The following is a 27,925-nucleotide window of genomic DNA, read 5'->3' on the forward strand; positions in this document are numbered from 1 at the left end:
TAGTTCAGCCATTGTGGAAAGTAGTTTGGTGATTTCTCAAAGAATTTAAAACAGAATTACCATTCAACACAGCAATCCCAGTATTGGGTATGTGTGTGTGTGTATATATATATATATATATATATATAAATTGTTCTACCATAAGGACACACGCATGTATCTATTGTGCACTGTTCATAATAGCAAAGACACAGAATCAACCTAAATGCTCATCAGCAGTAGATTAGATAAAGAAAAGGTGGTACATACACCATGGAATACTACACAGCCATAAAAAATGAGACCATGTCTGTGAAGGTTAATACTGAGTGTCAACTTGATTGGATTGAGGGATACAAAGTATAAATCCTGGCTGTGTCTGTGTGGGTGTTGTCAAACAAGATTAACATTTGAATCAGTGGGCTGGGGAAGGCAGATTCACCCTTACTCTGATGGGCACAATCTAATCAGCTTCCAGTGAATATAAAGTAGGCAGAAAAATGTGAAAAGGAGAGATGGGCCTAGCCTCCCAGCCTACATCTTTTTCCCGTGCTGGATGCTTCCTGCCCTCAAACATCAGACTTCAAGTTCTTTAGTTTGGTGACTTGGACTGGTTCTCCTTGCTCCTTATCTTGCAGACAGCCTATTGTGGGACCTTGTGATCGTGTAAGTTTTATATGTAAAAGGGGAGTTTATTAAGCATTAACTTAATACTTATAGTTTATTAAATATTAACTTAATAATTATAGTTTATTAAGTATTAATTTAATACTTATAGGATATATGTAGATCTATAGATACACAGTTCTGTCCCTCTAAGAGCACCCTAATACAATGTTCTTGCATCAACATGAATAAAGCTGGAGGCCATTATCTTAAGCAAACTAACACAGGAATAGAAAACCAAACACCGCATGTTCTCACTTATAAGTGGGAGCTAAACATTGAGTACATATGGACACAAAGAAAGGAACCACAGACACCGGGGCCTTCTTGAGAGTGGTGGGTGTAACAAGGGTGAGGACTGAAAAGTTACCTATTGGGTACTATGCTTATTACTTGGGTGAAAAAATAATCTGTTTACCTAACTTCCGTGACACGCCATGCACCTACCTATATACCAAACCTGCACATGTATCTCTGAACCTAAAGTAAAAGTTAAAAATAAAGGTAACTCAATTAAATATGCAGCCAGGGACATTAAGCAAAATATAATACAGGAAAAAATAACAACAAACAAAATACAAAAAAAAAGAATCTTCATTATATATTAATGATAGAAATTTGTGTCATATATTCTTCAGGGATTTTAAGAGGGCTCTTCTACTTGCTTTATTTAACTGGGGTTTTCCCAAATATAAATGAAACCTCGAATAGTTTAACACTCCATTTGATAAATACAACATTTGTAAGACTTCAAGAAGAAGCTTTACTATGATCTCCTATAGAATAAATGTTTCCTTCAGTTCTTGACCCAGTAAATTAGAACATGGTTTCCTAAAGAGTGGTGACAGCCAAATCATGAGGCCTATTTTTTGTTTTTAGCTAACTTTTTAAAAAAGAATTCTGCTCATTGTAGAGAGAATGGTTTCATGGTAATAGGTCAGTGGTTCCCAAAATGTGGTCCTCAAGACAGGCAGCATCAGCATTATGGAGAAACTAAGAAATGCCAATTATCAGGCCTAACCCAGATTTACTGAATCAGAAGCTCTGAGAGCAGGGCTTATACATTTGTATTTTAACAAGCTCTCCTTGGGATTCTGATGTACACTACATTTGAGAACCACTGAACTAGGTTAACTCAGGTAATTCGACAGGAATGGGAAATAAATTGACTGGAAACAATACTTTCATCAAAATATTTGTATAATACAAGTACTGTATTGTTCCTGCAGTGAACAAAGCAAAAATTGTTAATAATCTTTAGTCTGGCAAATAGCACATGAGATATTAAACCATGAGATCCTGAATGTGCAGTTTAACAATCAACTCTCCATTTGCTGTTATATTTAAGAGTAAATAGGACAGCCAATTCCTGAACAAATGGCATGCCATCACTGCATAATTTCAGTTTTTATGTGTTTGTGGTTGTTGTTTAGGAGCTTATTTTACTGTTAAGTCATGTCTCTAAGTCATTTAAGAGCATTAGAATGAAAAGATATGGTCAAATTTATGAGGCCAAGAATGAACCTCGGGTGAGTACTTTACACCACACTGAGAATCTAATTATTGGTCCATAACACAGCATTTATTACTGTTTTCTCTTTTCATGCAGACTATGTTGCAAATTGGCATACAATAGTATCCAGTTTTAAAGGGCCATTTATATGTAAAGTAGCTATTTTATCTATTTGTGGTAGTTCATGGGTAAAATACCCTGTTTTAGCATAGGACTGGTGATAGGAGGTTAAAAACATTTTTAAGAAATGAAACACCTTTCAACAGTGAAAGCTATGCCAATACTGTAGATTTGGAATGACATAATTGAGAAACATCTGTAAAATGAGGCCTGTCTTATAGTAATAGTGTGAAGATTTATGCACAAGTTTCCTGAGATACATTTTGGACTTCTTTTAAGTGCCTTTAATTTTTTTTTTTTTTTTTTTTTTTTAAGACAAGGTCTCACTCTGTCACCCAGGCTAAAGTGCAGTGACACAATCATAGCTCACTGCAGCCTTGAAAGCCTAGGCTCCAGTGATCCTCCTACCTCAGCCTCTCAAGTAGGTGGGACTACAGGCATGCACCAATACACCCAGCTAATTTTTAATTTTTTTTTAGAGACATGGTCTTGTTTTGTTACCCAGGCTGGTCTCAAACTCCTGAGCCCAAGTGATCCCCCTGCCTTGGCCTCCAAAAGTGCTGGGATCATAGGCATGAGCCACTGAGCCTGGCCTCATTAAAATCCTTAATAGGGAAATCAACAGGATGGAAATATAAACTAGAGATGTATGTAAATATTTCTTGATATCTAAATACTTCAGGAAACTTGAACATTTTAATAAAGTTTAATAAAAATTTTAAATAAATAAACATTTAAAAAAATTTCCTAAGGTCTTTCCAAACTCTTCACACAGCCTAAACTTCCTCTACCAATGATTAATTAGAATCCAGAAGGCAGGGGAAAATAAACATATTGGTTTTGTGCTGGTTGAGCTTTTACATTTGAAAAATCATAATACGGTGAGAAATAGAAGATCTCCCACTATCATCAAGAACAAGGCAGGGATGTCCCCTCTTACCACTGCTTTTCAATACTGTACTAGATGTCCTATAAGAAAAAATAAAAACGGAAATAAAAGGTATACTGATTAGGAAAGAAGAAAAATAAAATTTTGTCTGCAGATGACATTTTCTATGCAGAAAATTTGAATCAACAAAAGAAATCTGAAACTAATGAGTATTGCAAGATTTCAGGATAAAAGGTTAATATAGAAAATCAATGCTTTCCTATATATCAGCAATGGACAAGTGGAATTTGAAATTAAAAACAATACCATTTAGATTACATTGTGAGCACACACCTAAAAAATGAAATACTTAGGTATAAACTTAACAAAATATGTACAAGATCCACATGAAGAAGACTACAAAATTCTGATGAAAAAAATCAAAGAACAGATGGAGATATTCCATGTGTATAGATAGAAGACTGAATACCAAGATGTCAGTTCTTCCCAACTTGGTTAACAGATTACTGCAATCCCAATAAAAATTCTAGCAAGTTATTTTGTAGATACAAACTAATTATGAAGTTTATGTGGAGAAGCAAAAGGTCCAAAATAGCCAATTTCTGACAATGATTGACACTACCCAACTCCAAGACTTTCTATAGAGATACAGAAATCAAGACAATCTTGTCTTGATTTGTGGTACTGGTGAAAGAATAAATCAATGGAACAAAATAGAGAGCCTAGAAATTGATCCACATAAATACAGTCAATTGATCTTTGACAAAGGAACAAAGACAATTAAATGAAGAAAAGATAGCCTTTTTAACAAATGGTGCTGGAAAAACTAGATATCCATATACATATACAAAAAAAAAAAAAAAAGAATGTAGACACAGACCTTATACCTTTCACAAAAATTAACTCAAAATGGATCATAGACCTAAATGTAAAATGCAATACTATAAAACTCCTAGAAGATAATATAGGATAAAATCTAGATGACCCTGGGTTGGGAGATAACTTTTTGGATATGATACTAAAAGCATGATCCATGAAAGAAAAAAATTGACAAGCTGAGCTTCATTAAAATGAAAAACTGCTCTGCAAAAGACACTGTCAAGAGAATGAGAAGACAAGCCAAGGCCTAGGAGAAAACATAATTTGCAAAACACGTATCTAATAAAGAACTGTTAATGAAAATATACAAAGAACTCTTGAAAATAATGAGAAAGCAAAGATTCCAACTTTAAAAATGGGACAAAGATCTTAATAGACACCTCACTAAAGAAGACAAACAGATGGTAAATAAGTATATGGAAAGATGTTCCACATTACAAATCATCAAGTAAATGCAAATGAAAACAACAATAAGATACTAATTAATACCTACTGATTAGAATGGTCAAAATCCAGAACACTAACACCACCAAATGTTGGTGAGAGTGTGAAACAACGGGAACTCTCATTCATTGCAGGTGGAAATGCAAAATAGTACAGATAGTTTGGAAGACAGTTTGGCAGTTACAAAACTAAACACACTCTTACCATGACACAGTAATAGCACTCCTTAGTATTTAAACAAACGAACTGAAAATTTATGACCATACCAAAAAACTGGACAGATGTTTACAGCAGCACTTTCAGACATGTATTACAGAATATTTACATGTACATATTTGAATTATGCTTGTTTTATGTTGAAATATAATCTGTAATTTACATACATCAGGACAACTCAGTACATTAAGTATTATTTACAGAGGGAGATCCAAAATATATCTCAAGATCTAAGGCAGATTCCACTAAGCTTGACTTTCTAAATAACCTTTTAAAAATTATGTAGTTATTTCAAAATATTTTTAATTAAAAAGACACACACAGATATGAACTCTCCAACACAAACATAACAACTGTATAGCCTAGTGTAACATTATAAGACACACGCCATAGTAAGCAGCATCCAGATCAAGAAACAGGACTTTGCCAGCCACCCTAGAAACTCTATGTGGGCCTTATCCCAATCATACTTCCTTCTCTCCCCCCCAAAGTAACCACACCCTGGCATTTACTATCTTATACGGTTTTAGCAACCAAATCTACATCATTAGACACTATAGACAGTCATGATCATTTCAAAAAAGGATGACTTTGAAGCCTCTTATTTTAAACCATAGGCGTCTCATTTTTTCTTTTCTTTTCCTTATAATTTATGTGGACAAATTTGGGTTATTTGAACTGTGGGAGACTTATTCTATGGGTTCCTGACTGCATATGTGTGGTGGAGTTTGGCACATTCTTCTTTCTGTATTTATGACAAATTGGAAGCTGGATGTAGAGACTCGATTCCTTTGGCAAGACTATAGGTGATATGTTATCAGGAGGCACGTATGTGGTTTGCTCTCCTTTTGAGAAGTAAGCAGCTGTTGGTGACCATGGCCCAGATCCATTAATTCATCCGGGGTTGTAAAAATGGTGATTTTCTACTTTTATCATTTCACTTTCATTTGTAAGCAGGTATAATTTTAAGAGAAACATTGCTTATCTACTATTTAGTTACCAGTGATATAGTTCGTACAGGAGAGGCAAGATAAATGCCTGATTCTTTTCCTTTATCCACCAGACTTCTTTTTCTTTAAAAGCAATTTATTTGATTCGGACCACAAAATACAGGGAAGGAGCAAGGGCTACCCTGTAACGCCCTGGTCACACATCTTCCCAGTCTATGCTTCTATACATACTCTTTGTAAAACAGCAAGCTCATACTGTCCCCAAGTGTTTTTTTTTTTTTTCACATTATCACAGCTGCAGAGTATAGGATAAGGTGGGAAGTTAAAACAGATGTCCCATTCAGAAGGTAGGGCTCCCTCCAACGCATGTTCCAGCTCCCTTTTGCTAATTTTGAAACCAAGGTAACTGGCTCTTCTTACTATTGTTTTAGTTTTTTTTTTTGAGACAGGGTCTCACTGTCACCCAGGTTGAAGTGTAGTGGTGCAATTTTGGCTCACTGCAGCCTCGACCTCCCGGGCTTAGGTGACCTTCCCACCTCAGCCTCCCAAGTAGCTGGGAGTACAGGCATGTGCCACCATGCCTAACTAATTTCTGCATTTTTGTTAGAGTTGGGGTTTCATAATGTTGCCTAGGATGGACTCAAATTCCTGGACTCAAGCGATCTCTTGGCTTCTCAAAGTGCTCGGATTACAGGTGTAAGCCAATGCGCCCGGCCCTCATTTTTCTAAAACAACTCTCTCATGAACGAGCAGGCCATAGACAAATTACACCTGAACAATTCTTAGAGTCGTTTCAAGTAACAATATAGAAAGGCAGTTGAATAATGCCCTTTCCTTACCCCCAGCTTCCTAAGTCCCAGGCTGTCTGTGGCACCTGGATTGCTACCCTTGGGTCCTCTACACCCCACGGCAGCAACGGTGGAAGGGCAGGCCAGGCCAATCTTAAGGAATAAACAGTCTTTACTGGGCTCAAACTAGGAGTCCATAGGTCTTGAGGAGCTCTGTGTAATTGTTTTCTCCTCCACATTCTTTTGGGCCTGTTTACATAGCCCCATAAGCTGTTTTTTTTTCCAATAGCAGATATTGGCTTTCTCCTTCCTCTTCTCCTGGGTGGCTGTCACTGCCTGGTACTTCCAGCCAACCTCGTGAACCAGGCACCCCAGATAGGCAAATTTTCTCACAGGCTTCAGACACACAACTTTGGGAGGAGCAGGAAGCATCATCCACTTTTTCCTGTCATAGGGCAGTGGGATCCCATTAAACACCTTGGGGTGGTCAGGGACGGCCTGGCCTCGCTTGGTCTTGCAGGGCAGCATACCTCAAGCGGTCTGCCAAAAGATGCAGCTGGGGGGCCTCAGGAAGGGTTGGTGTTCATCTGCTTGTGAAGGAAGGCCAGGTACTCCAACTTGTTTCTGTGCAAAGTGCCAAAAATGTTGATGCCTTTGCAGTGCACGACCACCACCTTCTGGCCCAGCAGTACCTGCCTATCCATGATGGCTGTCAGGCAGACCAGAAGGTGGCCTTGGCCAGTGAGCACCAGGACCTGCCCCTCCATCTTTGGCAGCTGCCTGGGAAAATACCAGTTTTCAAGATAACTGCTTTCCTGTCATTCTTTGAAGGTGACCAATTATTTTTGCTTTTCATTATGATGAACTTATCCATTTATTGATTTTATTTTTAATTAGAGATAGGGTCTCGCTATGCTGTCCAGGCTGGTTTTGAACTCCTGGGTTCAAGCTATCCTCCTGCCTCAGCCTCTCAAGTAGCTGTGATTACATGCATGCTTCACTGCCCATGGCTTGAACTTATCAATTTAAACGTACTTAGTGGATTTTAATCTGTTATAGTTCTTATTTTTACTGAAACTCAAAATTCTCATTTTTGGCCAGTGGAAGCCTCTTCCAGTTGGCTCCTGAGTCCTTTGACCTTACTCTAGTAGTCTTTGTTAGCTTCTTTGTTACCTGGTTTGATATTTCAGACTAATCTTGTACATTTCCAATTTCAGTCTCTTCTCCAAGAAGCCCTGGTTAGTGGAAAATATTAATTCAAGCCCACACTCTGTGTGTTAGAGATGCTCATAGCTACTGGTTTCATTACTGTTTCTAGGTCTTTTCAGGGGACACACACATATATGCATATTTATGTATATTTAAAATACAATATATCATATGCTCATATTAATATTTTCAATTAAAACTCAGAACTATAGTGTTTTTCTTTTTAACATATCATACAATTCACCCATTTCAAGTATACACTTTAGTGGCTTTAGTATACTCACACTGAGTTGATTCACAATTTTAGAATATTATCATCATCTCAAAAAAGAAGTGCTGTGTGCATCAGCAGTCACTCCCCATTTCCCTCCAACCCCTCTTGTCCTAGCCAACCACTAATCTACTTTCTGTCTCCATGAATATGCCTATTTTGGATATCATACAGTATGTGTATGGTTGTCTGAAGCTTGTTCCCAGGTATATTCATCAGGAAAGGCTCCTGGAAACAATATTCCCAAGTTCTTGCATGCTGATAATAGCCTGCTTGTGTCATTTACACCTGAAAGTCAGTTTTGCTGGGTATAAAAATCTTTGTTTCTCATTCTCACCATGGCTGCCAGAATATCCCTTGAGTTGGTCATTAAAATGAGAGATCTATTTATAATACAATAGAATGCAATCTGCAAATTTGGGGTAAGAAATGAGTTAAAACTGTGGTCATCCCCTAAGTAAAGAATCAGTACATATTCCCAACTGTTTCTGTGAATATTGCAGTTTATTGTTTTCCTTGAATGACTTCTCTACTTTTCAGCATCTTCTTTCTACTATCCACCAACTACTTTCTCTTCCATAGAACACAATATTTTTCCAGGGGAAAAAGATGCCCAACTTTTCTACTTCTTTTTCATTCCCATGTATACATATCTGGACTACCTAAGCATTGTATGGCAAGAAACACAACTCTACATTTCACTGGAAGGAGTCATTGTGTTTAGATACAAAAATGGGTTAAGAAGTTTTGACTTACAGGAAGGAAATTTATCCCACTATACCCCTCCCCTAATTTATAATATTCTGTGAACTTGAATGTTAGTGTATCATAGTTCTAGAAAACTGGATTTAAAGGAATGCTTAAAAGATATTTATTTCATATTCCATTACTTAAATCAATTAAGAAAAAACAACGTGATAAAGGGTTTGCTCTAGGTAATACCTAATAACCAAACAGAGCCTGAGAAACCAGAATTCTAGATTCTAAAGGTAATGTTCTTTCCACCCTATAAGAGCTACTTCTTAAGCTCATTAGCTGGATGTCTCCAACACAATGATTATTTCAAGTAGCCCCATGTTTTTTTTTTTTTAGGCGGAATCTCACTCTGTTGCCCAGGCTGGAGTGCAGTGGCGTGATCTCAGCTCACTGCAACCTCTGCCTCCCAGGTTCAAGCAATTCTCCTGCCTCAGCCTCCCAAGTAGCTGGGGTTACAGGCATGTACCACCACACCCAGCTATTTTTTTTTTTTTTTTTTGTATTTTTAGTAGAGACAGGGTCTCACCATGTTTGCCAGCCTGGTTTCAAACTCCTGACCTCAGGTGATCTGCCTGCCTCGGCCTCCCAAAGTGCTGGGATTACAGGCGTGAGCCACCACGCCCAGCCAACCGCCTGTTTACAAATGATTTACCTATAGGCTCAAAATTTGGTGATTTCCCTTAGAAAGAAATAGAACTAGTAAGGGCCTCAGATCACTACATAAAAGTCTACCCCAATTACATGTTCTCAGACAAGTAGCTCATATCCTATTACTGGAAGGAGAGGCACAGTCTTAGGGTGACAAGGAAGTAAAGTGACAGAATACATTATTAGCTTTTTGTCACACCTATAGATTCCATGAAACAGCTTTAAAAAATTAAGTATTTCAAATTTACACACAGCTTCAATATCGGTGTAGTCATAACCAAACTATCAATTCCTATCATGAACAGTCTTACATTTTCTTTGGATAATTAAAAATAAAGTAAAATATTACAAAATTTTAAACATATACTTTCTAATTATCTTTGGTTTCCATGGTAAAGCGAGTCTAGATTTTGATTTGTAAAGCCTCACGAGTTTCTGGTAGACTGTGTCCTTCCCTTTTAATAGTCACCTCTTTTATCTCTCAGACCAGGTTTTCTTTTTTCTCCGGCTCATTACTGAACAGCTTTTCTCTTACTCCCTTCTTTCTCAAGCAAGCTTCATTCTTTTTGAAGTTTCTTAAGGGCCATTTACTGCTTGTAACAACAGGAAAAAGGCTCTTTGCTATGCCTTTCCTAACACCTTTCAATTAGATCCTGTAGGCATAGACAAAGTCACTGATTGCGCCAGGTATCTCAGTAGCCCAAAATTTCCACGTATGTTAGTAATAAATATAAACTTTATTATATGCTTATCTACAGCAATAATATATTAATAGACCATATACACTTATCACAAATAATTCAACCTTTGACTTCTAAACAGTTAAGGAAAATGAAAAGAGATTGGAAATGCTCAATTTTTTTTAAAGAATACAAAATACATACTATTTTGTACCACACTTTCGATTGATTTATGAATGTGTCTGTGTTTTCAATGGAGAAATCTTGTTACTATCAGCAGCCTTTGTCTTTTTGAACTGCTTCTGATAATATAAAGACAAAGTAGTTGGATCTGAGACTGTGCAAGGATTTATGACCAATCTTTATTTAAGTTTTATGTCACCTCCATTTCCATGTGAATTGAGGATAATATTAACAGCTAACAGATGTTGTTGTAAATAAACAACCTTCTAAGATGGAAATCTATAAATAGACTATAAAGAAGGAAATCCAGTTACCACTAAGTCAAGTCATTTTCTTTATGAAACAGATGTCAGAAAGGGAAAAAGGTGACTTTCAAGACTTTATAAGCTAAATTCTAGTATGAAAAGTTAAAAAAATTTAAATCTTTAGAGGTTGGAAAAACTGAATCCTGAGTAAGACTGGGGCAGAAGTTTAGTTAATGATCTTTTTCTAAAGCTGTTGTGATTTTCCTTTAATATTTTCTGATCAAAAGAATATTACAAGTTCAGTATGGAAATTCAGATGAGTACAGAAAAACACGCAGGGGGAAGGATCACATACCAACCGAAAGCAAATATTTAGGAATATTAGGTTTATAGTTTAGAAACAGCTCCACATGCATTTTTCTCTATATTTTCCATAGCTGAAATCATATTATACATGAAAGTATCCTGCATTATTTATCATATCCATACTTGCCCATGCCCTTGAATAAACAAGCATAAATTTTAATGGCTGCATATTACTCTGTTATGTGAGCATTCCACGATCTGCTGCGCTCCCTTACTGCTGAATATTTGAGATGTTTCTTCCTATTTACTAAATATATAAAATATTTCCAAGACCTTCCTTTGGCATAATATAATTACATTTTTGGATTATTTCCTTTGGATAGATTCCCCAATGCAGGATAAGAGTAACTGGAGCTAAAAGGATCTACTCATATATACAGCACTTGTTTTTTTTCTTTTCCAGAACACTTTTATCATATTACATTACCAACAACAATGTCTGAGAGTAAATTTTTGCCCCACTCTTACCAAACTAGGTATTAACATGATTTTCTGTCTCTGTTAATTTGATAGGAAAAAAAAGGTGGGGGGAGAGGAGTCTAAGTGTTGGTATTTTATTCTGAGTATTCATAAAGTGGGTAAATGCTGATTCAGCATCTATCTGGACACAGGGGAAAGCACTGAATGGGTAAGGAAAAGTAGTGGGAATTGCAACACCAAGCAGTGGGGTTGCATGGGATTGAGAACATCTGTCAATGTGGAAAACTGCCCATTTATGAGTAATAATTAAACTCCATTATTTGAGGGGACCTCCTGAGATTTCACTATGGGTTGGATCCCTATGAAAAACTCCTGACAGATGCCAGGTCACTGGATCTAATCTTAGTTTAACCTTAGAAGCACTGATTTTGAGTGTTCTCATTTGTGAACAATTAACATAATTAAGAGAAAACATACTATAAAATATTCACTGTAAATCTTTAACTATAGGAATTTTGTAGTTACTTTTATGATATGACAATAAATCTGAGCAATCCTGTCTCACTTTTTCTAAGTGAATAAAATATAAAGAGCACTGAAGTCCAGATTTTTATTCATAGTCTGGAGAAATTCATTAAAGTGCTGTCAACATATGGTAGATTTACGAGCTATTTCTAAGTGCTTTTTTGAGTTCTCTAATTACATAAAAGCATACCAATTGTATTGGTAAGCCTTCATAATTTATGTCTGTTGATAAAGCCAAAATATTTTAGTTTCATTTGAAATGACAAGGTATTACCTTTTCCCTTCATATTTTATATCAGATATGATTTGAAAATTGAAAATAATATTTTTTTCTAAATCGTGAACATCTACCTCATTCAGTGTCTCAACTACCATTTTCAATATGCCTGAGAAAAGGCTGAATGTATACCTTAACTGTCACAATGTCACACCAAAATATATACATTTTACCAACATTTTGAAGTGTATCTGACTTTAGTTCAGAATAAAAAGAGAGATTAAAGCTGAAATCACATGGCTGTCTTTATATATATTGAAAGTTTTTGTTATATGTACTTACTGGATAATGAAAACCATTTTACTCTACTGATGAAGAGAGTCAGAGATTGAGGAATAAAAACATGGGAAAGAAAATGAGAATTTTTTCAATTTAATGAACTATATGAAAAATTCAAGGACAGTTTTGTGTTTTGAGAAAGACTTAAGTGCAATGAATAAATATTTTCAAACACAACTTGTGCAAAAATCTATTATTAACTCATAAGCATGAGTGTGATTATGGTTTAGTTTTCATAACTTAATTATTCTTTGTTGCTCAAGAAGTGGAAGATTTCACGGTCTAGAAGGTTGCTGCTAGTTCTTTTTTTTTTTTTTTTTTTTTTTTTTTTGAGACAGAGTCTCACTCTGTTGCCCAGGCTGGAGTGTGGTGGCATGATCCTGGCTCACTGCAACCTCTGCCTCCCAGGTTCAAGCAATTCTCCTGCCTCAGCCTCCTGAGTAGCTGGGACTGCAGGCATGCACCATCATACCCAGCTAATTTTTTTATTTTTAGTAGAGATGGGGTTTCACCATGTTGGCCAGGCTGGTCTCAAACTCTTGACCTCAGGTGATTCGCTCGCCTTGGCCTCCCAAAGGGTTGGGATTACAGGCATGAGCCACCGTGCCTGGCAACTGCTAGTTCATTTTTATGAGATTTAGGTATGTAACTGATGAGCAAGTAAACAGAAAGGGAAGAAAAGTTGTGGTACCAATCCTGGCAACATTGGTTTTGGGAATAATATGTGGACAGGGTCATGTGCTTTGCTACAGACAGCAGAGTCTAATCCCATTTCTGTCATGTCCTATATGGCTAAGGAATTAGCTTCTCAGAGCTTCAGTGTGTCTACAATATGGAGATGACATAATTACCCCAGTACTGATACTGTGTACTCAGCACACAATAAACCATAAAAAAACAATTTTATCACCACTGCTACCCTCCTTCTCCTCTTCTTCATTCCAAAGGAAAGAAAGAAATGAACCATCAATACAGAACCCTTAAGTTCCTCTGTTTAGAATGTTATTTCCTCCAAATCTTCCATGGTTGACCCTTCTATGTCATTCAGACTGTGGCTCCGATTTGGCCTAAAGTAGTCCTCATCATCTCCCTTTCCCACCCTCCATCACTTTATCGCATGGTTATATTGTATTTTCTTCAGAGCTCTTATTGCCATCTAAAATTATCCTGTGAACTTGTTTAACATTTTACCCCCTTATCATGTAAATTTCACGAAAGCAGAAACTTTGTCTAATTTGTTCACTGCTGAATCCTCCAGAGACTAGAACATGGCATGGAACATAATAGATGCTTAACACATTTGCTGAATAAAGGAGTGAATCATAAGGGACTAGACATGTTAAAAATTGGAAGCCTGACCAGATGATAGACAGAAGTCTACTATAACTAGTCATTCAGGGCTCAATTCTAAGTTAGTATTATTTTAAGTCTAGTTATAAAGCATTAGACAGCAGAAACTCATAAATGCTGGAGTTGTTATTTGCCTTAATAGCTAAACCTAAACTGTATTATACAGTGTTCTTTCTACCTGACTATAGTAACTACATCAGAGAAAACTAAGGAAGTCACTATTTAATAATCATAATATTAAGTTAGACTTAAGAACTGAAACACGTAAGTTAGCAGTCATTTATAAATTAGAGCAACTGTGGGTACTGTTTTGTCAATAACTAAAAATAACATAAAATATGATTACACAAGTAAATGCATCAACCTAAATGGTATTTATAAAACTAAGATGACAATCTCTTCTGCTTATTTTTTCTAACCCTAGCCTTCTACCCAATGGCAAGAGTGAAAAACAAAAGTGTTTAGAATAAAGAGCCATGAAAAAAATTCTTCTGTTCTATGCCTATCCTATTAAAGCTCTGGAATTTCCTTGTTTTTGAAGGACCTTAGAATCTCTATTTGTACTACTTCAGAGGAATCGGATACTTCAAATTATTATAAAATAAAGATCAATTGTTAAGTTAAAAACAAACATTGCCCTCAAGGCTTATGTTTATTTTATTACCAATTTAAATGAATTTTCAGCTAAATTGTAAGACTGGAGCTGTTTGCTTTCAAATGCAAACAAATTGTGGCATATTCAGATATATGACCTCTCTTGGGAAAACATTTCATCATGTAGCAGAAGTGAATTCGTTATTAAAATGGTTAACCCTATGATCTGTCAATGAACTATTCTCTAAAATGTTTTAAAGAAAAAAACTTAAAAAAATACATAAATCATAAATCTACATCATAAAGTGATAACACAAGAAAGTCTGGCAAATGAAATCTTTAGAGGACTTCCTTTAGAAGGCACCTAACCAGACCATAAAAATGTTTAACAAAAACAAACTTTTATGAATCAAATGATAGTTTCATACATTAGGAAAGACTTTATTTATAGAAAAAATCCAGACCGGGGCAGTGGCTCACACCTATAGTCCTAGCACTTTGGGAGGCAGAGGCAGGAGAGTCACTTTAGGTCAGGAGTTCAAGACCAGCCTGGGCAAAATGGTGAGGCCTTATCTCTACAAAAAAATAAAAAGTAGCCTGTAATCCCGGCACTTTGGGAGGCCAAGGCGGGTGGATCACGAGGTCAGGAGATGGAGACCATCCTGGTTAACACAGTGAAACCCCGTCTCTACTAAAAAATACAACAAATTATCTGGGCGTGGTGGCGGGCGCCTGTAGTCCCAGCTACTCGGGAGGCTGAGGCGGAAGAATGGCATGAACCTGGGAGGCGGAGCTTGCAGTGAGCTGAGATTGCACACCTGCACGCCAGCCTGGGAGACAGAGCAAGAATCCATCTCAAAAAAAAAAAAAAAGTAAAAATAAATAAATAAATAAATAAATAAATAAAAAAAAAGTAATTAGCCAGGCATGGTGGTGTGCATATATAGTCCCAGCTATTCAGAGAGCTGAGGCAGGATTCCTTGAGCCCAGGAGTTCAAGGATGCAGTGAACTATGATCATGCCACTGTGCTCCAGCCTGAGTAACAGAGAGACCCTCATTTCTGAAAAAACAAAACAAAACAAAAACCAATGACAAAAATCCAAAACAAATTCACAGCACCACAATCAAACTGTCTACATTTATCTATGCAGAGAAAATTCCAGTATAGTTTAGAAGAAACAGCTCTGTATAGGTATAGTTGCATTAAAATCCTGCTTATTAGCTGATATTCATTTTGTTTACATTTCTACTGCCAACTCTAATCATCTGACTTACGTCTTAAGGCTCTAGAGTCATAATGTTTGTTCAACAATCACATATTTAAACTTCATTCTGCATGAATATTTCCCTCTGCTTTTTGTTTAAGCAGCAACCTTTGCTCAGTACATATTTTAGTATGGATTTATGAATTTTATAGAAAGCACTTATATTTTAGCAGTATTAAAAATCAGTTCACTGGTACTTAGATTTTTAAACAGCAATTTTTACATCTTATTATTTTTAAAATTGAAATATGTTGCATAGTCAGTAATAACAGATATCTGTCCCCTCCAAATCTCATCTTGAAATGTGCCCCCCCCACCCTCCAGTGTTGGAGGTGGGGCCTAGTAGGAGGTGTTTGGATCATGGGGGCGGATCCCTCATGAATGGCTTGGTGCCATCCCCTTGGTGATGAATGAGTTCTTGCTCTGCGAGTTCACATGAGATCTGGTTGTTTAGAGTATGGCACCTCCTTTCTCTCTCTTGGTCCCTTCTCTGACCATGTCACATGCCTGCTCCCCCACTGCCTTCTGCCATGAGTGGAAAGCTTCCTGAGGCTTCATGAGAAGCCAAGCAGATGCTGGAGCCTTGCTTATACAGACTGCAGAACCGTGAGCCAAATAAATCCCTCTTCTTTATAAATTACCCAGCCTCAGTATTCTTTTATAGCAATACAAAATTGACTAACGCAGCCATGTAGATAAACTCTGGCAAAATCTCCCCTCAACCACTCAATCTCATGTTATCCTAGATTATGACATCACTTAAAACTGCTCCATTAAAAAAAACTCTTTTAATTCATACATCCCACCATATAGCCTTAACTTTAAAAGTTTCTAATAACCTGTTAAATTATGGCTACTACTTCTATGCTACTTCAGCTAAACCTCGAGCAATTCAACCAGTCCATTTTCTCCCTAACCACTACTTATCTGCCTTTTTCCTACTGCCTTATATTCATCTTGGACTGCATGGTCTACACATTCAATAAATTCTGCCAATACTTTAAATTCCATGCCTTTCTCTCTGTGTTACCTGGCTACCAAACCTCAACTAAAACCAACTAACTGCCTTCTCCATGCTTGTACCTAAAGTGCCAAGCACTGTTGGAAAAAGCATCATACACTTATGAGGATTGAGGCTACCATAAATTCATGGCTACCAGCCTAGACACTGTCCAGAACCTCTACCATGTTTCTGTAGTTAACCCTTTGGAATGACAATTTTAAACTGTACACGTTCACATCAAACATCTCTCCGCTTCTCCTGAGTCTCAGCAGAAATCCTTGTCTTGTATTTAACAGGATTCACCAGAGAATAATTATCTCATTTATTTGCCACCAAGTCTAACAAGTTACCTACTTGTATTCCTACCCTCTCCTCCACTTTCTCATATTGCAAAGGATGCCTCCCCAAAGGCCATCTGTTTTCGTGAACGCCACCTTCCCCTAACTGCTTAAAGACCTTGGACTAATCTTAATTTCCTTACCACCTTCTCTTCTTCAATCAAAACCAATTTGGATTCTACCCTATTACTCTACCGAAGTACCCTCCATAAAGTCATCCATGACCTCCATGTTGTAAGATGCTAAAGAGAGTCCGTATACAACTTCTAGCAGCAGCACTTGACACAACTGAACATCTGTTTTCAAAATAGTATTTTCTCTTGGACTCTGTGAGGTCACATTCTACTAGTTTCCCTCCTACTTCCCAGACCACGACTTCTGAGTCTCCTTTTCTAGCTCTTTCTTCTCATTAACGCTTAAATATTAAGGCCTATTTTCTCAGTGTATAATGCCCTGCACAATCTTATTCCTGTCCATTCTTTCAATTATCATTTAGTTGTTGATGACTCATGGGTTTAGGCCTATCGATATCTTATGTGCTTGAGATCTCTAATGTCTAGCTGCTATTCAGTAGCTGGGAGCCAGAATGCCCAAGTTTGAAGCCTAGCTCTGCTACTTTGCATGTCCTTGGGCAAATAACACTTTGTGCCTCTGTTTCTTCCTCCATAAAATGAGAATAAAAACAGTTCCTACTCCTACTTTATAGGGTTGTTGTGAAATTAATATTTGAATTAACATTTGTCAATGGGGACTGTGTTTCTCTTATTCACTGTTGTTTCTGCAGCACCAACTGCAGTGCCTCAAAGCAGGTATTCAATAAGCATCTGCTGATTCACTTAATGAATGAAATTACCAGATGGTAAATTATCACAATTCTGAGGCATTTTCTGCGAGCCCTATTAAATTTTAAATTTCTTGCTACAGCTATCTTATATACCCTTCTAAAGGAGATCACAATTTGAAAGAAAAATAATTTGCAAGAACATTCCTGGAAAAAACAACTTTTGTTGAAAAACATTCACTCACAGGCAAAAATCTGTGTTAGAAATCTATGTCAATATGACTGAAGCAACAAAAATGATTTGAAGTATTGGTTTCAACAGTCATTATGAATTATAAAATGATTCAATATAAATGAAAATAGAACATATTACCTCATCTCTTTCATTAGGCTTTTGAAAAGTGAGAAGTGACTGACCTAGTAAGCACTTAAAGAAAAAGTGGTGGAAGGAAAAGCACTAGGTCTTTAACATCCAAGGCAACATGGCAGGCCGCTGCCAAAAAGCAACTGGCTCCCACCACAGACAACAGCAGTGGTGGTATAGAGGGCAGTATATGTCTGTCTGTCAACTTTACTGTTTCAAATCTGGAAGGCCGGGGAGAAGCCTACAGAGTAGAAGGTATTTTCAGGAGAGGGGAAACTTTGTAAACAAGTGCTTTTTACTTGAAAATTTAGTGAAGATGTGTGTTAGTGAAGATTCGTATCCCAAGTCACACTCGTCACCCTTACTACTTTGGTGCCACTTTATGGAAGGCTTTTTCCAGTGAGACTGGCTGGCTCCAGTTTGGGGACTCTTGACAAAGTTATCTTCTCAGTAATTCTTATCTTCTGCTACTCTGGGCAGTCAAGAGGGCTACACAGTCTAACCCAAGTCAGTGGTCGCTGCGGTGGTCATGAATGCTGTTCATCACCACCTCTTCACCCCTTTAAGTTGCAGTGGCCCTATGACTTGCTCTGGCCAATGAAATGTAAGCTGAAGTAACATGGGTCTTTCAGACAAGTGCATTAAAAGCCAGTGTGGGATTTGCCAGAATCTCTTTTGCCACCATTCCCTCTTCCCCATGACAACTAGAAATGACCTAGATGGCAGCTGCCGCAGCAGGTTGGACTCTGAAGGAAGGATGATGAGAAGCAGAGTGAAGGTAGAACATGCTGTCTTAATCCACTGAGATTTCAGGCTGTTGCTGAATGATAACACAGGTCTATTTCTCACTGATGTGAATTTGCAGTTTGCTGCTATGTGTAGGGAACTATGCTAAACTAAAAGGCATAAAAATATTTCATTAAAAAACAACTAAATTTGGCCAGGTGCGGTGGCTCATACCTGTAATCCCAGCACTTTGAGAGGCCGAGGCGGGTGGATCATGAGGTCAAGAGATAGAGACCAGCCTGGCCAACATGGTGAAACCCCATCTCTACTAAAAACACACACACAAAATTAGCCGGGCATGGTGGCGGGAGCCTGTAATCCCAGCTACTCGGGAGGCTGAGGCAGGAGAATTGCTTGAACCTGAGAGGAGGAGGATGCAGTGAAGTGAGCCGAGATCGCACCACTGCACTCCAGCCTGGGCGGCAGAGCAAGACTCTGTCTCAGAAAACAAACAAAACAAAACAAAACAAAACAAAACAACAGAATTTTCTGACTTTCCCTTTCTGTTAGGTTTCAAGCACTCACTTGGCAATGAGATCAAGGGCTAGGCCAGCTTCTACCATTTACACAATAAGTTTAAAACAAAACTTATTTATACTTATTTAAAAGTATACTTATTTAAAAGTATACTTATTTAAAAGTATACTTATTTAAAAGTATAAATAAGTTTTAGGGCTGGGATTACTAGTGAAATGTAGAAAAGTGCTCATGAATTGTGGAGATAAAATTTTTACAGCTTATAAAACTATGCTTTCAAAAACAATGATCAGTGCAAGATAGCGCTTATGCAGAGGGACAAACAGAACAAATCCGAGTTAAGGGGTAGGTATGACTTCTGTAATTCACTCTACGACAAGAAAAAGTAGTAATTTCTTTTGACTAAAGTATGTGTTGTTTTTGAATCAACTCTGTACACTCCTATATTCCTTTTAAAGTACAAATTAAATTTACCAATCATAATGGAATAGTCAATGTGTAACAGCTATAACTCATTAACCATGGAAATTTAATTATAAATATAATAAGCAAAATTATAATTCTCTGTTTTACTGAATTAAACTTTTAAATGAAAATATTAGCTATTCAGTATTCTATATTCCTTTCTTATAAAAATTTCAATAATGCCAAATAGTAAATTAATATTTAACATATATGTAAGGCTAAATCTAAACCTCTAAGAAATCATAGGGTCAAACACATTAATATACAATAATTACATAATTATATAATTACATTAATATAACAATCAGTATCACCTGATAAATATAATTAAAATTGTTCCTTTCTAGGAAATTGGCATAAATGTGTCATTAAGTTTTAGATAGTTTCCTCAAATTAAGGACCATATATATACCTTGTAGAATCACTTTCACATTTACTTTTTATAATTTCTTCTTAGGTTTATAATTTCAGAATGCTCTATGTCAAATCTATTTTAAAGGTCTACAATAAATGACCTACTGTATTTAGTAATGATATAATCTACAAATAATCTCCAGCTGATTTTCAAAACTTTCTTTTTCAGAGAATCAGGATGTACAGAACAGACAAAAAGGAAGATGTTTTGCTAGCTGGTGGGGGGTTGAAGGTGGAGCCACAGAGGCTATTTGTGGTTAGAGATCATGTATATTGTCAATCACCTTACTACATTACATTTTCTCCTTCCCGTCTCCTACCCCAAGCCTTCCAGGCTAGTTGCTTATTTATATTATCCATGTACAGATTTTACTTTAAAAGTCACTGGAAGAATTTTCTGTTGGGGTTTTAAAAAGTAAAGGTCACAGAAAACCTGTTGAAGAGTTTTAGCCAATGACTAAATGACTAAACATTTACTAAATGTTTTCTAGTGCCAAGCATACAGTGCTAAGCATGAGGATATGAAAACAGCAGAAACGTCATTTTTATTTTTGAGTTGTACAAATCCTACTGGGGAAAAGGGAGTGAGTAGGTGAGAGGGCTCACAGAGCCATAAACAATGAACTATAATAGTAGCGTATGCAGAGAATGCAGGAAAGGACGTGAAAAGGGAGGTGGTGGGGTGTCTTTGTGTTGTGCAGCCAGGGAGGGCCTCAGAGGGGTGTGTCTATCTTGGCGGGTGGAAGGAGCAGGGTGAAAGCCATTCTAGGTAGAGGGAATGCAGATATAAGAAGTACACAGATGTGCTTGGTGCGTTTTTTGGAAGAAAAAGGGTCTGTTATACAGTGGAAGGTCCATGAGGACTGTTATGAAGGGAACCAGAAAAGATAGGCTGAGGCTGAATTACAAAGGCTTTGGAGGCCAAATCAAAACGACTCAACTTTTAAGGCCACATGGACCAGTGGTGGTTTGCAAGAAGACTGTGTGGAGTGATGACAACTTTCCTTAGTGCCACAGTGGGGAAGAGACTGAAGACGGGAGATGCTGGCAGTATGAAGGTCAGTTGGATGAACATCACTGTCGGTTTTCTCCCTGTGTACTGGCCTGTCATTCCAATAACAAAACCGACCAACCAGAACATCAACTTTTTTTCTTACAGGTCTCATCAAGTTTTCCAGTTTTGGTTTATGAGCTACATTTAATCACTAAAATGTAAGCTCCACAAGGCCAGGGATTGGGGGCTATTTTATCTCAGGCATATCTCGAGGCCATGAGCAGTGTCTGACATGTAGTTGGCACTCATCCAATATCTGCTGAAGAGATACTTGATTTCTTCCAAATAGTGATTGTGATCTGGAGCACATCTCTCACGGCTTTATCCCAATCACCGCCCAATGTGATAAGCACCGTTTCCATGTGCCGCTCTGTACAGGTGAGGACACTGTCTAGAAAGTGTCTTCCTGCTGAGGGGGCCACTCAAACTCACGGTCATCAAAACCTTCTGTCTCTTAATAAGTGAACAGCATGGTTCTTACTGCTCTCAAGGTCTTTCCCAGAAGACTGTCTCAATAAGGACGCTGTTGAGAAGGGGCAGAGAAAGCTTTATCAGCTTTTCTTTCATTTTGCAATCTGTTTATATTCTTATTTTTGATATGTCTTTTTGTTTTTTTCCCTAAATTAATGAAATATAGACTTAACCACATATTTATTTTTTCTTAATGCAGACCTTTGGAGCTATGTATTTTTTTAAGTATAACTCTGGCTGCTTTCCAACAAATTTAATGTGATGCTTATACTGTAGTTGTTAAGTAGTCTAATATTATATACTCATTCCTTGATCTAGTTATTTGAGAGATTTTAAAATTTTCAAGTAGTTTTACCATTTTAAATATGTGTACATTTCTAATGTTATATTTTGATTGGAGGTATGATGTACATATTTTCCTAAAATTTTCATTGTCTATAGCATATGAAAAATATTGCAAAGAATTTAATTACTATATTAGTCTGTTTTGTGTTGCTATAAAGGAATACCTGAGGCTGGGTAATTTATAAAGAAAAGAGGTTTATTTTGGCTTATGGTTCTGCAGATGGTAGAAGCAGCATAATACCAGTATCTGCTTCTGGTGGGGCCCTCAGGAAACCTACAATCATGGCATAAGGTGAAGAGGGAGCAGGTGTCATACATGGCCAGAGGGGGAGCAAGGGAGACAGGGGGAAGGGAAAGGAGGTAGCAGACTTTTTTTTTTTGTTTTGTTTAAGTAGAGACAGAATCTGGCTTTTATTGCCTGGACTTGTCTCAAATTCCTGAGGCTCAAGTGATCCCCCTGCCTCAGTCTCCCCAAGTGGTGGGATTACAGGCATGAGCCACCATGTCCGGCCAGATTCTTTTTAACAACCAGACCTTGCTGTCACTAATAGAGTGAGAACTCACTCATTACCCTGGAGGAAGGCACCATGCCATTCATAAGGGATCTGGCCCCATGACCCAAACACCTCTCATTAGACCCCATCTTTAACACTGGGGATCACATTTCAGTATGAGATTTGGAGGGGACACACATCCAAACTGTATCGATTACCTAATTTTTAATTTCACTGTACCACTATTTCAATTCTCCTTTTAACTGTATTGCATAGCTGTTATTTCTTCATTGTATGGGATTAACGTATATTTTTATTTTAAGGTATTGTGATCACTGTTTTCAATTCTTTTTTTTTTTTTTTTCCCCAGTTAGGCCTTTTGTTGATATCTCTGCTTTCTGGATTTAAATCTACCTAATTAGAGATCATAATTAAAATTCTTTCCATATATAAGAGAGCAGGATAAATCTGAGCTCAATTTTTATAATTTAGAATTTAGGCAGGATTTGGGAGGGTGCTAACGTATTTCTGGTGGATCCAAATGTATTGCTGGATTTTTCTTGTTTATACCACATATTTCTACCTTTTACGGAAAATTCAATATAAGCAATATATGTGGGTTATTTTATGGTATCAAATTTTTTGTATTCATAAAAATAGCAAACCAGATTGCTGTTAATTCTCTTCCATTCTTTGCTCTGGTCACTAGGAAACCTGAAGATACATTTCCATCCAAAGCCCAGATGATTTACAAACTGGCAGAATACACTGCTATGTGCTAACCTTATCTGAAACTTTAATATGCCCTAACTTTATTCTCCATTTTTCCACAGCTCTGTTTGAATCATACACATTTTCTGGCACTCTGATTTTTTTTACAGAATGAGGCAGGAGACAGACAGTCTGGGAGATGACTCACTTTCTAATGAATTGTGGCAGACATTGAGTTTGAAAGGTAACCAGTCATATATCCTAATTTTCTAGAGAATTTCTAAACATTTTTATGATTATCCATAACTAAACAAACTCTAAAAGATCAATTTCTAACTCCCCAAATACTCCGTATGTCTTAACCCTATTATGAAAAAGCAAATACATCTTCCCACCAGTAAACTGACATTCTTAATCTTCTCTCTCTCCTCCCTACTCCACAATCCTACTCCCCTCCATGTTTCCTCCTTGTTAGTCTTAAAATTTGGCAGTATTATACTTATTGAGTAAATCTCTTTCAGCAATATTTCGTACTGCTGTTTGCAGCAGTGGATAACTTTTAGGCGGAATCTGAAGAAAAATCCTTTTGCTACCTTCAAAATGAAAGGTTATCATAGTAAACTCATCTATAAAAACCCATTCTGTGTCTTTTACCAGTCTTGGATAAGATGTCTTCCTCACCTTTTTTCTTTGAAAGCTAGTTCTTAATCATTTTGGCTTCCAGGATTTGGCTACTGTTTTTCTATTTTACAAACTTAAAATGTACTGGCAGAATGTTTTCTTTGAGGATTAAATACTCTGGTCTATTCTAAATGTCGTCTCTTAGCTTACAAAATAGTTTTGCAAATCAGATTAAATTTTTTCAGACATCTTATTCAATTGTCAGTTTCCATGTGGTTTGTCTATTTTCTCTGCCATATTTATATTCACCATAGTGGGTGAAATCTTATTGTTGGCTCCCACACGTCCTATCTCCCTACCCTTCTCACAGGGCCTCAATTTCCTGTTCGGGAATTATCTATACTTCCTTATAGTACTCAGTCTTCACGGGGTATAATCCAAACTTTGCGGAAGACTTCCATCATATCCTTTTTCATTCTCCAAGATCCCCAAAGAGGCTGCATGTAACTGAAACTCTGACAATTAGCCTCTTTCTCCAGGGACTTTGTGTCTTGAGTAGAGTAACAGAAGGGTGGAAGAAATAGTCCATGTTACCAATTGCAGGGTGTCCCAAGGTGATAGTACAGCTATGAGAGACCCCCTACGCCAACTTGACACTTTTTGTTCCAAGTTGCTCTTCAGCCCTCTCTTTGATTTTGTAACATTTCTATGTCCTATTACATTCACTTTCTGCTCAATACAGCTATTGGTTTCTGTTGTAAAACAAATAATGTTACATGGTATATTCACAAATTCTTTTCTACATGTGTCATCTTCTCTTGCAATGTCATATTTTACACGTTTTGCACTTGTCAATTTCAATATCATCTTTGCTTTATTCTTATTCTGTAGTAGTATTTCCAAAATTTGTTCTGAAAAATAATTCTAATTTACTGTTAGCAGATGTCACTTTGTTTTTTTAATAGAGGAAGGCTATTGTTAAGTAAGTGTGGAAAATGCAAGGATAAATAAAAGTTAATTCACTTCTTTTTTTGTACATTCTGAATTTCCAAGAAAGAATACAGGATGTAGCTCTTCCCAAACTTATTTTTAGTATGTATACAGACACAGATTTATCCTGCCATATCAAAAGAAACTAGTGGTCTTTAGAACATATTTTGGGTAATCATATTCTAGATGCTGCTATATTTACTATCTCCAGTGAGAATTTTAGCTCCCTTCCAGCTTATAATAGAGCAGTGCTACCTTTTAAATTTATTTTTAATACTGATCCTTCCTATTTAATATTCATCTTATCTCCATCCTATCTGTTTGTAATTCTTGTGGTTGAGTTTCTTATATAGCATTTGAAAATATTGATGCTTGACTTTTTTATGGTGCTACAAAATATTTTAACTGAGCTAGGAGGTTTCAAATTTTTGAATATGTGCCTGTAATCAAAGTTTACTACAGGTACTTCATGTTTCTATTATTTTTTTGGTAGCTTAGACTTCTGGTGGGATTCTTAACTATTGTTCAGTGTTTCTAACTGTAACTTTCCTGAAACACGTATCACAAATCAGTGGTACTTCTTCTCCTGCTTTTGCATATAAATTTAAGAATCTTGAGCTGATATCAATGTGGGGTCTATCTACTTCTGATGGTGATTTGTTCTTAAAATATTCCTGAGCCTCAGTGATGAAATCAGAATGTTAAATTATGGTGGTTTAAAAGTCCCTCTATGAGATACATAGAAAGACGAATTGTCCTAGACACATTAGTAAATTGTCTGATCTATGTAAAAAGTGTGTGGTATAAAACTTTATCAACTATTTAAAACCAACTTATTCATAATTTGCTATGTTGGTGTTCTATTAAATGAATGCTCATTTAAAAAAATTTTGATATGAATACAAATAGCTCAAGAACAGACCTGGGGTAAAAAATTTTCTGGATCACATTCCTAATGGCCAATTCCCTGAATGCATTCATCAAATGAAAATCAATTGTCAGGGTCTAAGTAACTGGGAGAAATAGGCAAGTGATGATGTTAAAACAATTCAGTATTAATCACTTCTCACTTGCCAACACCACTTCAGAGAATAAATATTCATTGATTATAGCAATATTATTCAAAATAAAAAGATACTGAAAATAATCTAACTGTTCAACATTCTGGAAACTGTAAGAAAAAAAAAACATGCTAAGAATATGGGTCCCTATAACTAAAGCACTCTACAGATACAAAAATAGAAGAAAAAAATCTTTTATGTATTTTATCATAAAAATTAAAATACAGAAAACCTACATGTAATAATAACATGTTTGTATAGTGATAAGGACAAAACAGACTGAAAGAATAGTTATTTGCAATGGAAGTGTTCTTTGTAGCCATTTGTTTACTAAAGTTCACTATACAGAATTAAAAAATATCCTTACAAAGTCTTAGGCAAATTATTTTATCTATAGGCAAACTATAATATCTGTGGGTATTATAATTATATATATACATATCAAGTATACACATATATAGAAACACATATGTATGTAAACTTAAAACACTGAGTGAAAAAGTATCCTAATCAAACATGATGTATATTTAGAATAGATACATAGGTGTTTTTCTTTGTATGCTTTATTATCCTAATTGGCTGAGCCCAGACACAAAAGGATGCCATCCTTATTTCTTCCAAATTGTCTCACCTCCACATAAATTATGGAAAAAGTTAAAACCAAGGTCATCTTAGTATATCCTGTCCAAAGCAATGAGAACATCCTGGCATTGGATACTCAAGGACAAGTATTCTAAAAACAGAAACCTGTTAACTAAAATAACATTAATTAATTTTAAACATAACTTTTTAAAAATATAGGGTTTTGGGGTTTTTTGGTTTTGGCTTAATCCTTAGTATACCCTAAACTGAACTGAACAAATGAAGTTATTTGGTAGTGGAAAAACCGAAAAAAGGGAGGAAGAGGCATAATAGACCAGGGGATCACACTACCCTGGCTGAGAAGGTAACAGAGTTCACAGTGAACAACATTTAACACTAAAACAGGAGAGATATAGACGAATACAGAAGTCATCTATATACTCTGAAAAGCTCTAAGGTAGAATAAAATCTAAACAGAGAGGAAATGTAAGATTGTGAGGGTTGTTATGTTTTGGTTAAGAAAGTACTTGAGAGACAGGAACAAAGTCAAGCAGCTTCTCATTAAACATTTATTGCTCTGCTTAAATCTGTTTGAAGGAGCATAGCAATACATGAAATACTGCATTGGGTAAGATCTACTCTTTCCCCAGCCGGAATGCTGAGGCTAACTCAAATCTGATTGACGTGCAACTGAAATACGTGACAGTTTTTCCATAATGTCAACATTTAACACTGTCAACATTAAAGATGAGGCCCATTCCAACAACCCTTAGTGGACACTTAACGATATTCATAAAGTTGTCCAAAACCTTTCAAGAAAATAGCATCAGTGCCCTTTATGAGGATGATACAAAAATCCTTTCTTAATCTACCAATAAAAGGCAGCTAAACTTAAAATTCCTGCTTTGCTCCAAGCAGTGGATAATTAATGAAGCCTTGACTCAGGAAGAGCTCCAAAGCACTTGATACAGGGATGCTGGCCTTTAAAGACTGTTTACTTGGTAGCTAAGTGTCTCACCCCCTTAATTACATAAAAACTACAATTTTTATATCTTACTTGCCAGGCTTTATTCATTTAAAAAAGTTTTTATTTGTATTAACATTAAAATAATTCTCAAAGAAAAAAATTCATCCACAAGCCTGCCACTACACTAAACTTCTTTAATTTGTCCATAGGCACATATAATTTGTAGCTATAATCACACCATACATAACATAATAGAGCCAGTTTCTAAAGGCATTACTTAACATTCCCTGACGATATGTTCTGCCAAACTTTCCCAGCTTGCTCATTTAATTAGTACATATTATAAGAAATTCAGTGTAAGCTACAGCTTCATTGAAATATAAAAATTCCATAGATTCCTTCTAAATATATGTCACGAATGGCATATTTTACCAAAAATGTAGTTTAAGACACGTTATAATTCACATTTATATACCACTTTCATCTTA

The 27,925-nt window shown here is 36.4% G+C and overlaps 1 protein-coding gene and 1 pseudogene across 1 annotated transcript in view; both read right to left on the reverse strand.

Moving 5' to 3' along the window:
- MAN1A1 (mannosidase alpha class 1A member 1) overlaps positions 1–27,925 on the reverse strand; it is a 183,631-nt gene that overhangs the window by 90,535 nt on the left and 65,171 nt on the right. The window lies entirely within an intron of this gene.
- LOC129060055 (large ribosomal subunit protein uL13-like) lies at positions 793–27,920 on the reverse strand (annotated as a pseudogene).

Source organism: Pongo abelii, chromosome 5 (genome assembly GCF_028885655.2).
Source record: "Pongo abelii isolate AG06213 chromosome 5, NHGRI_mPonAbe1-v2.0_pri, whole genome shotgun sequence".
Taxonomy (NCBI): Eukaryota; Metazoa; Chordata; class Mammalia; order Primates; family Hominidae; genus Pongo; species Pongo abelii.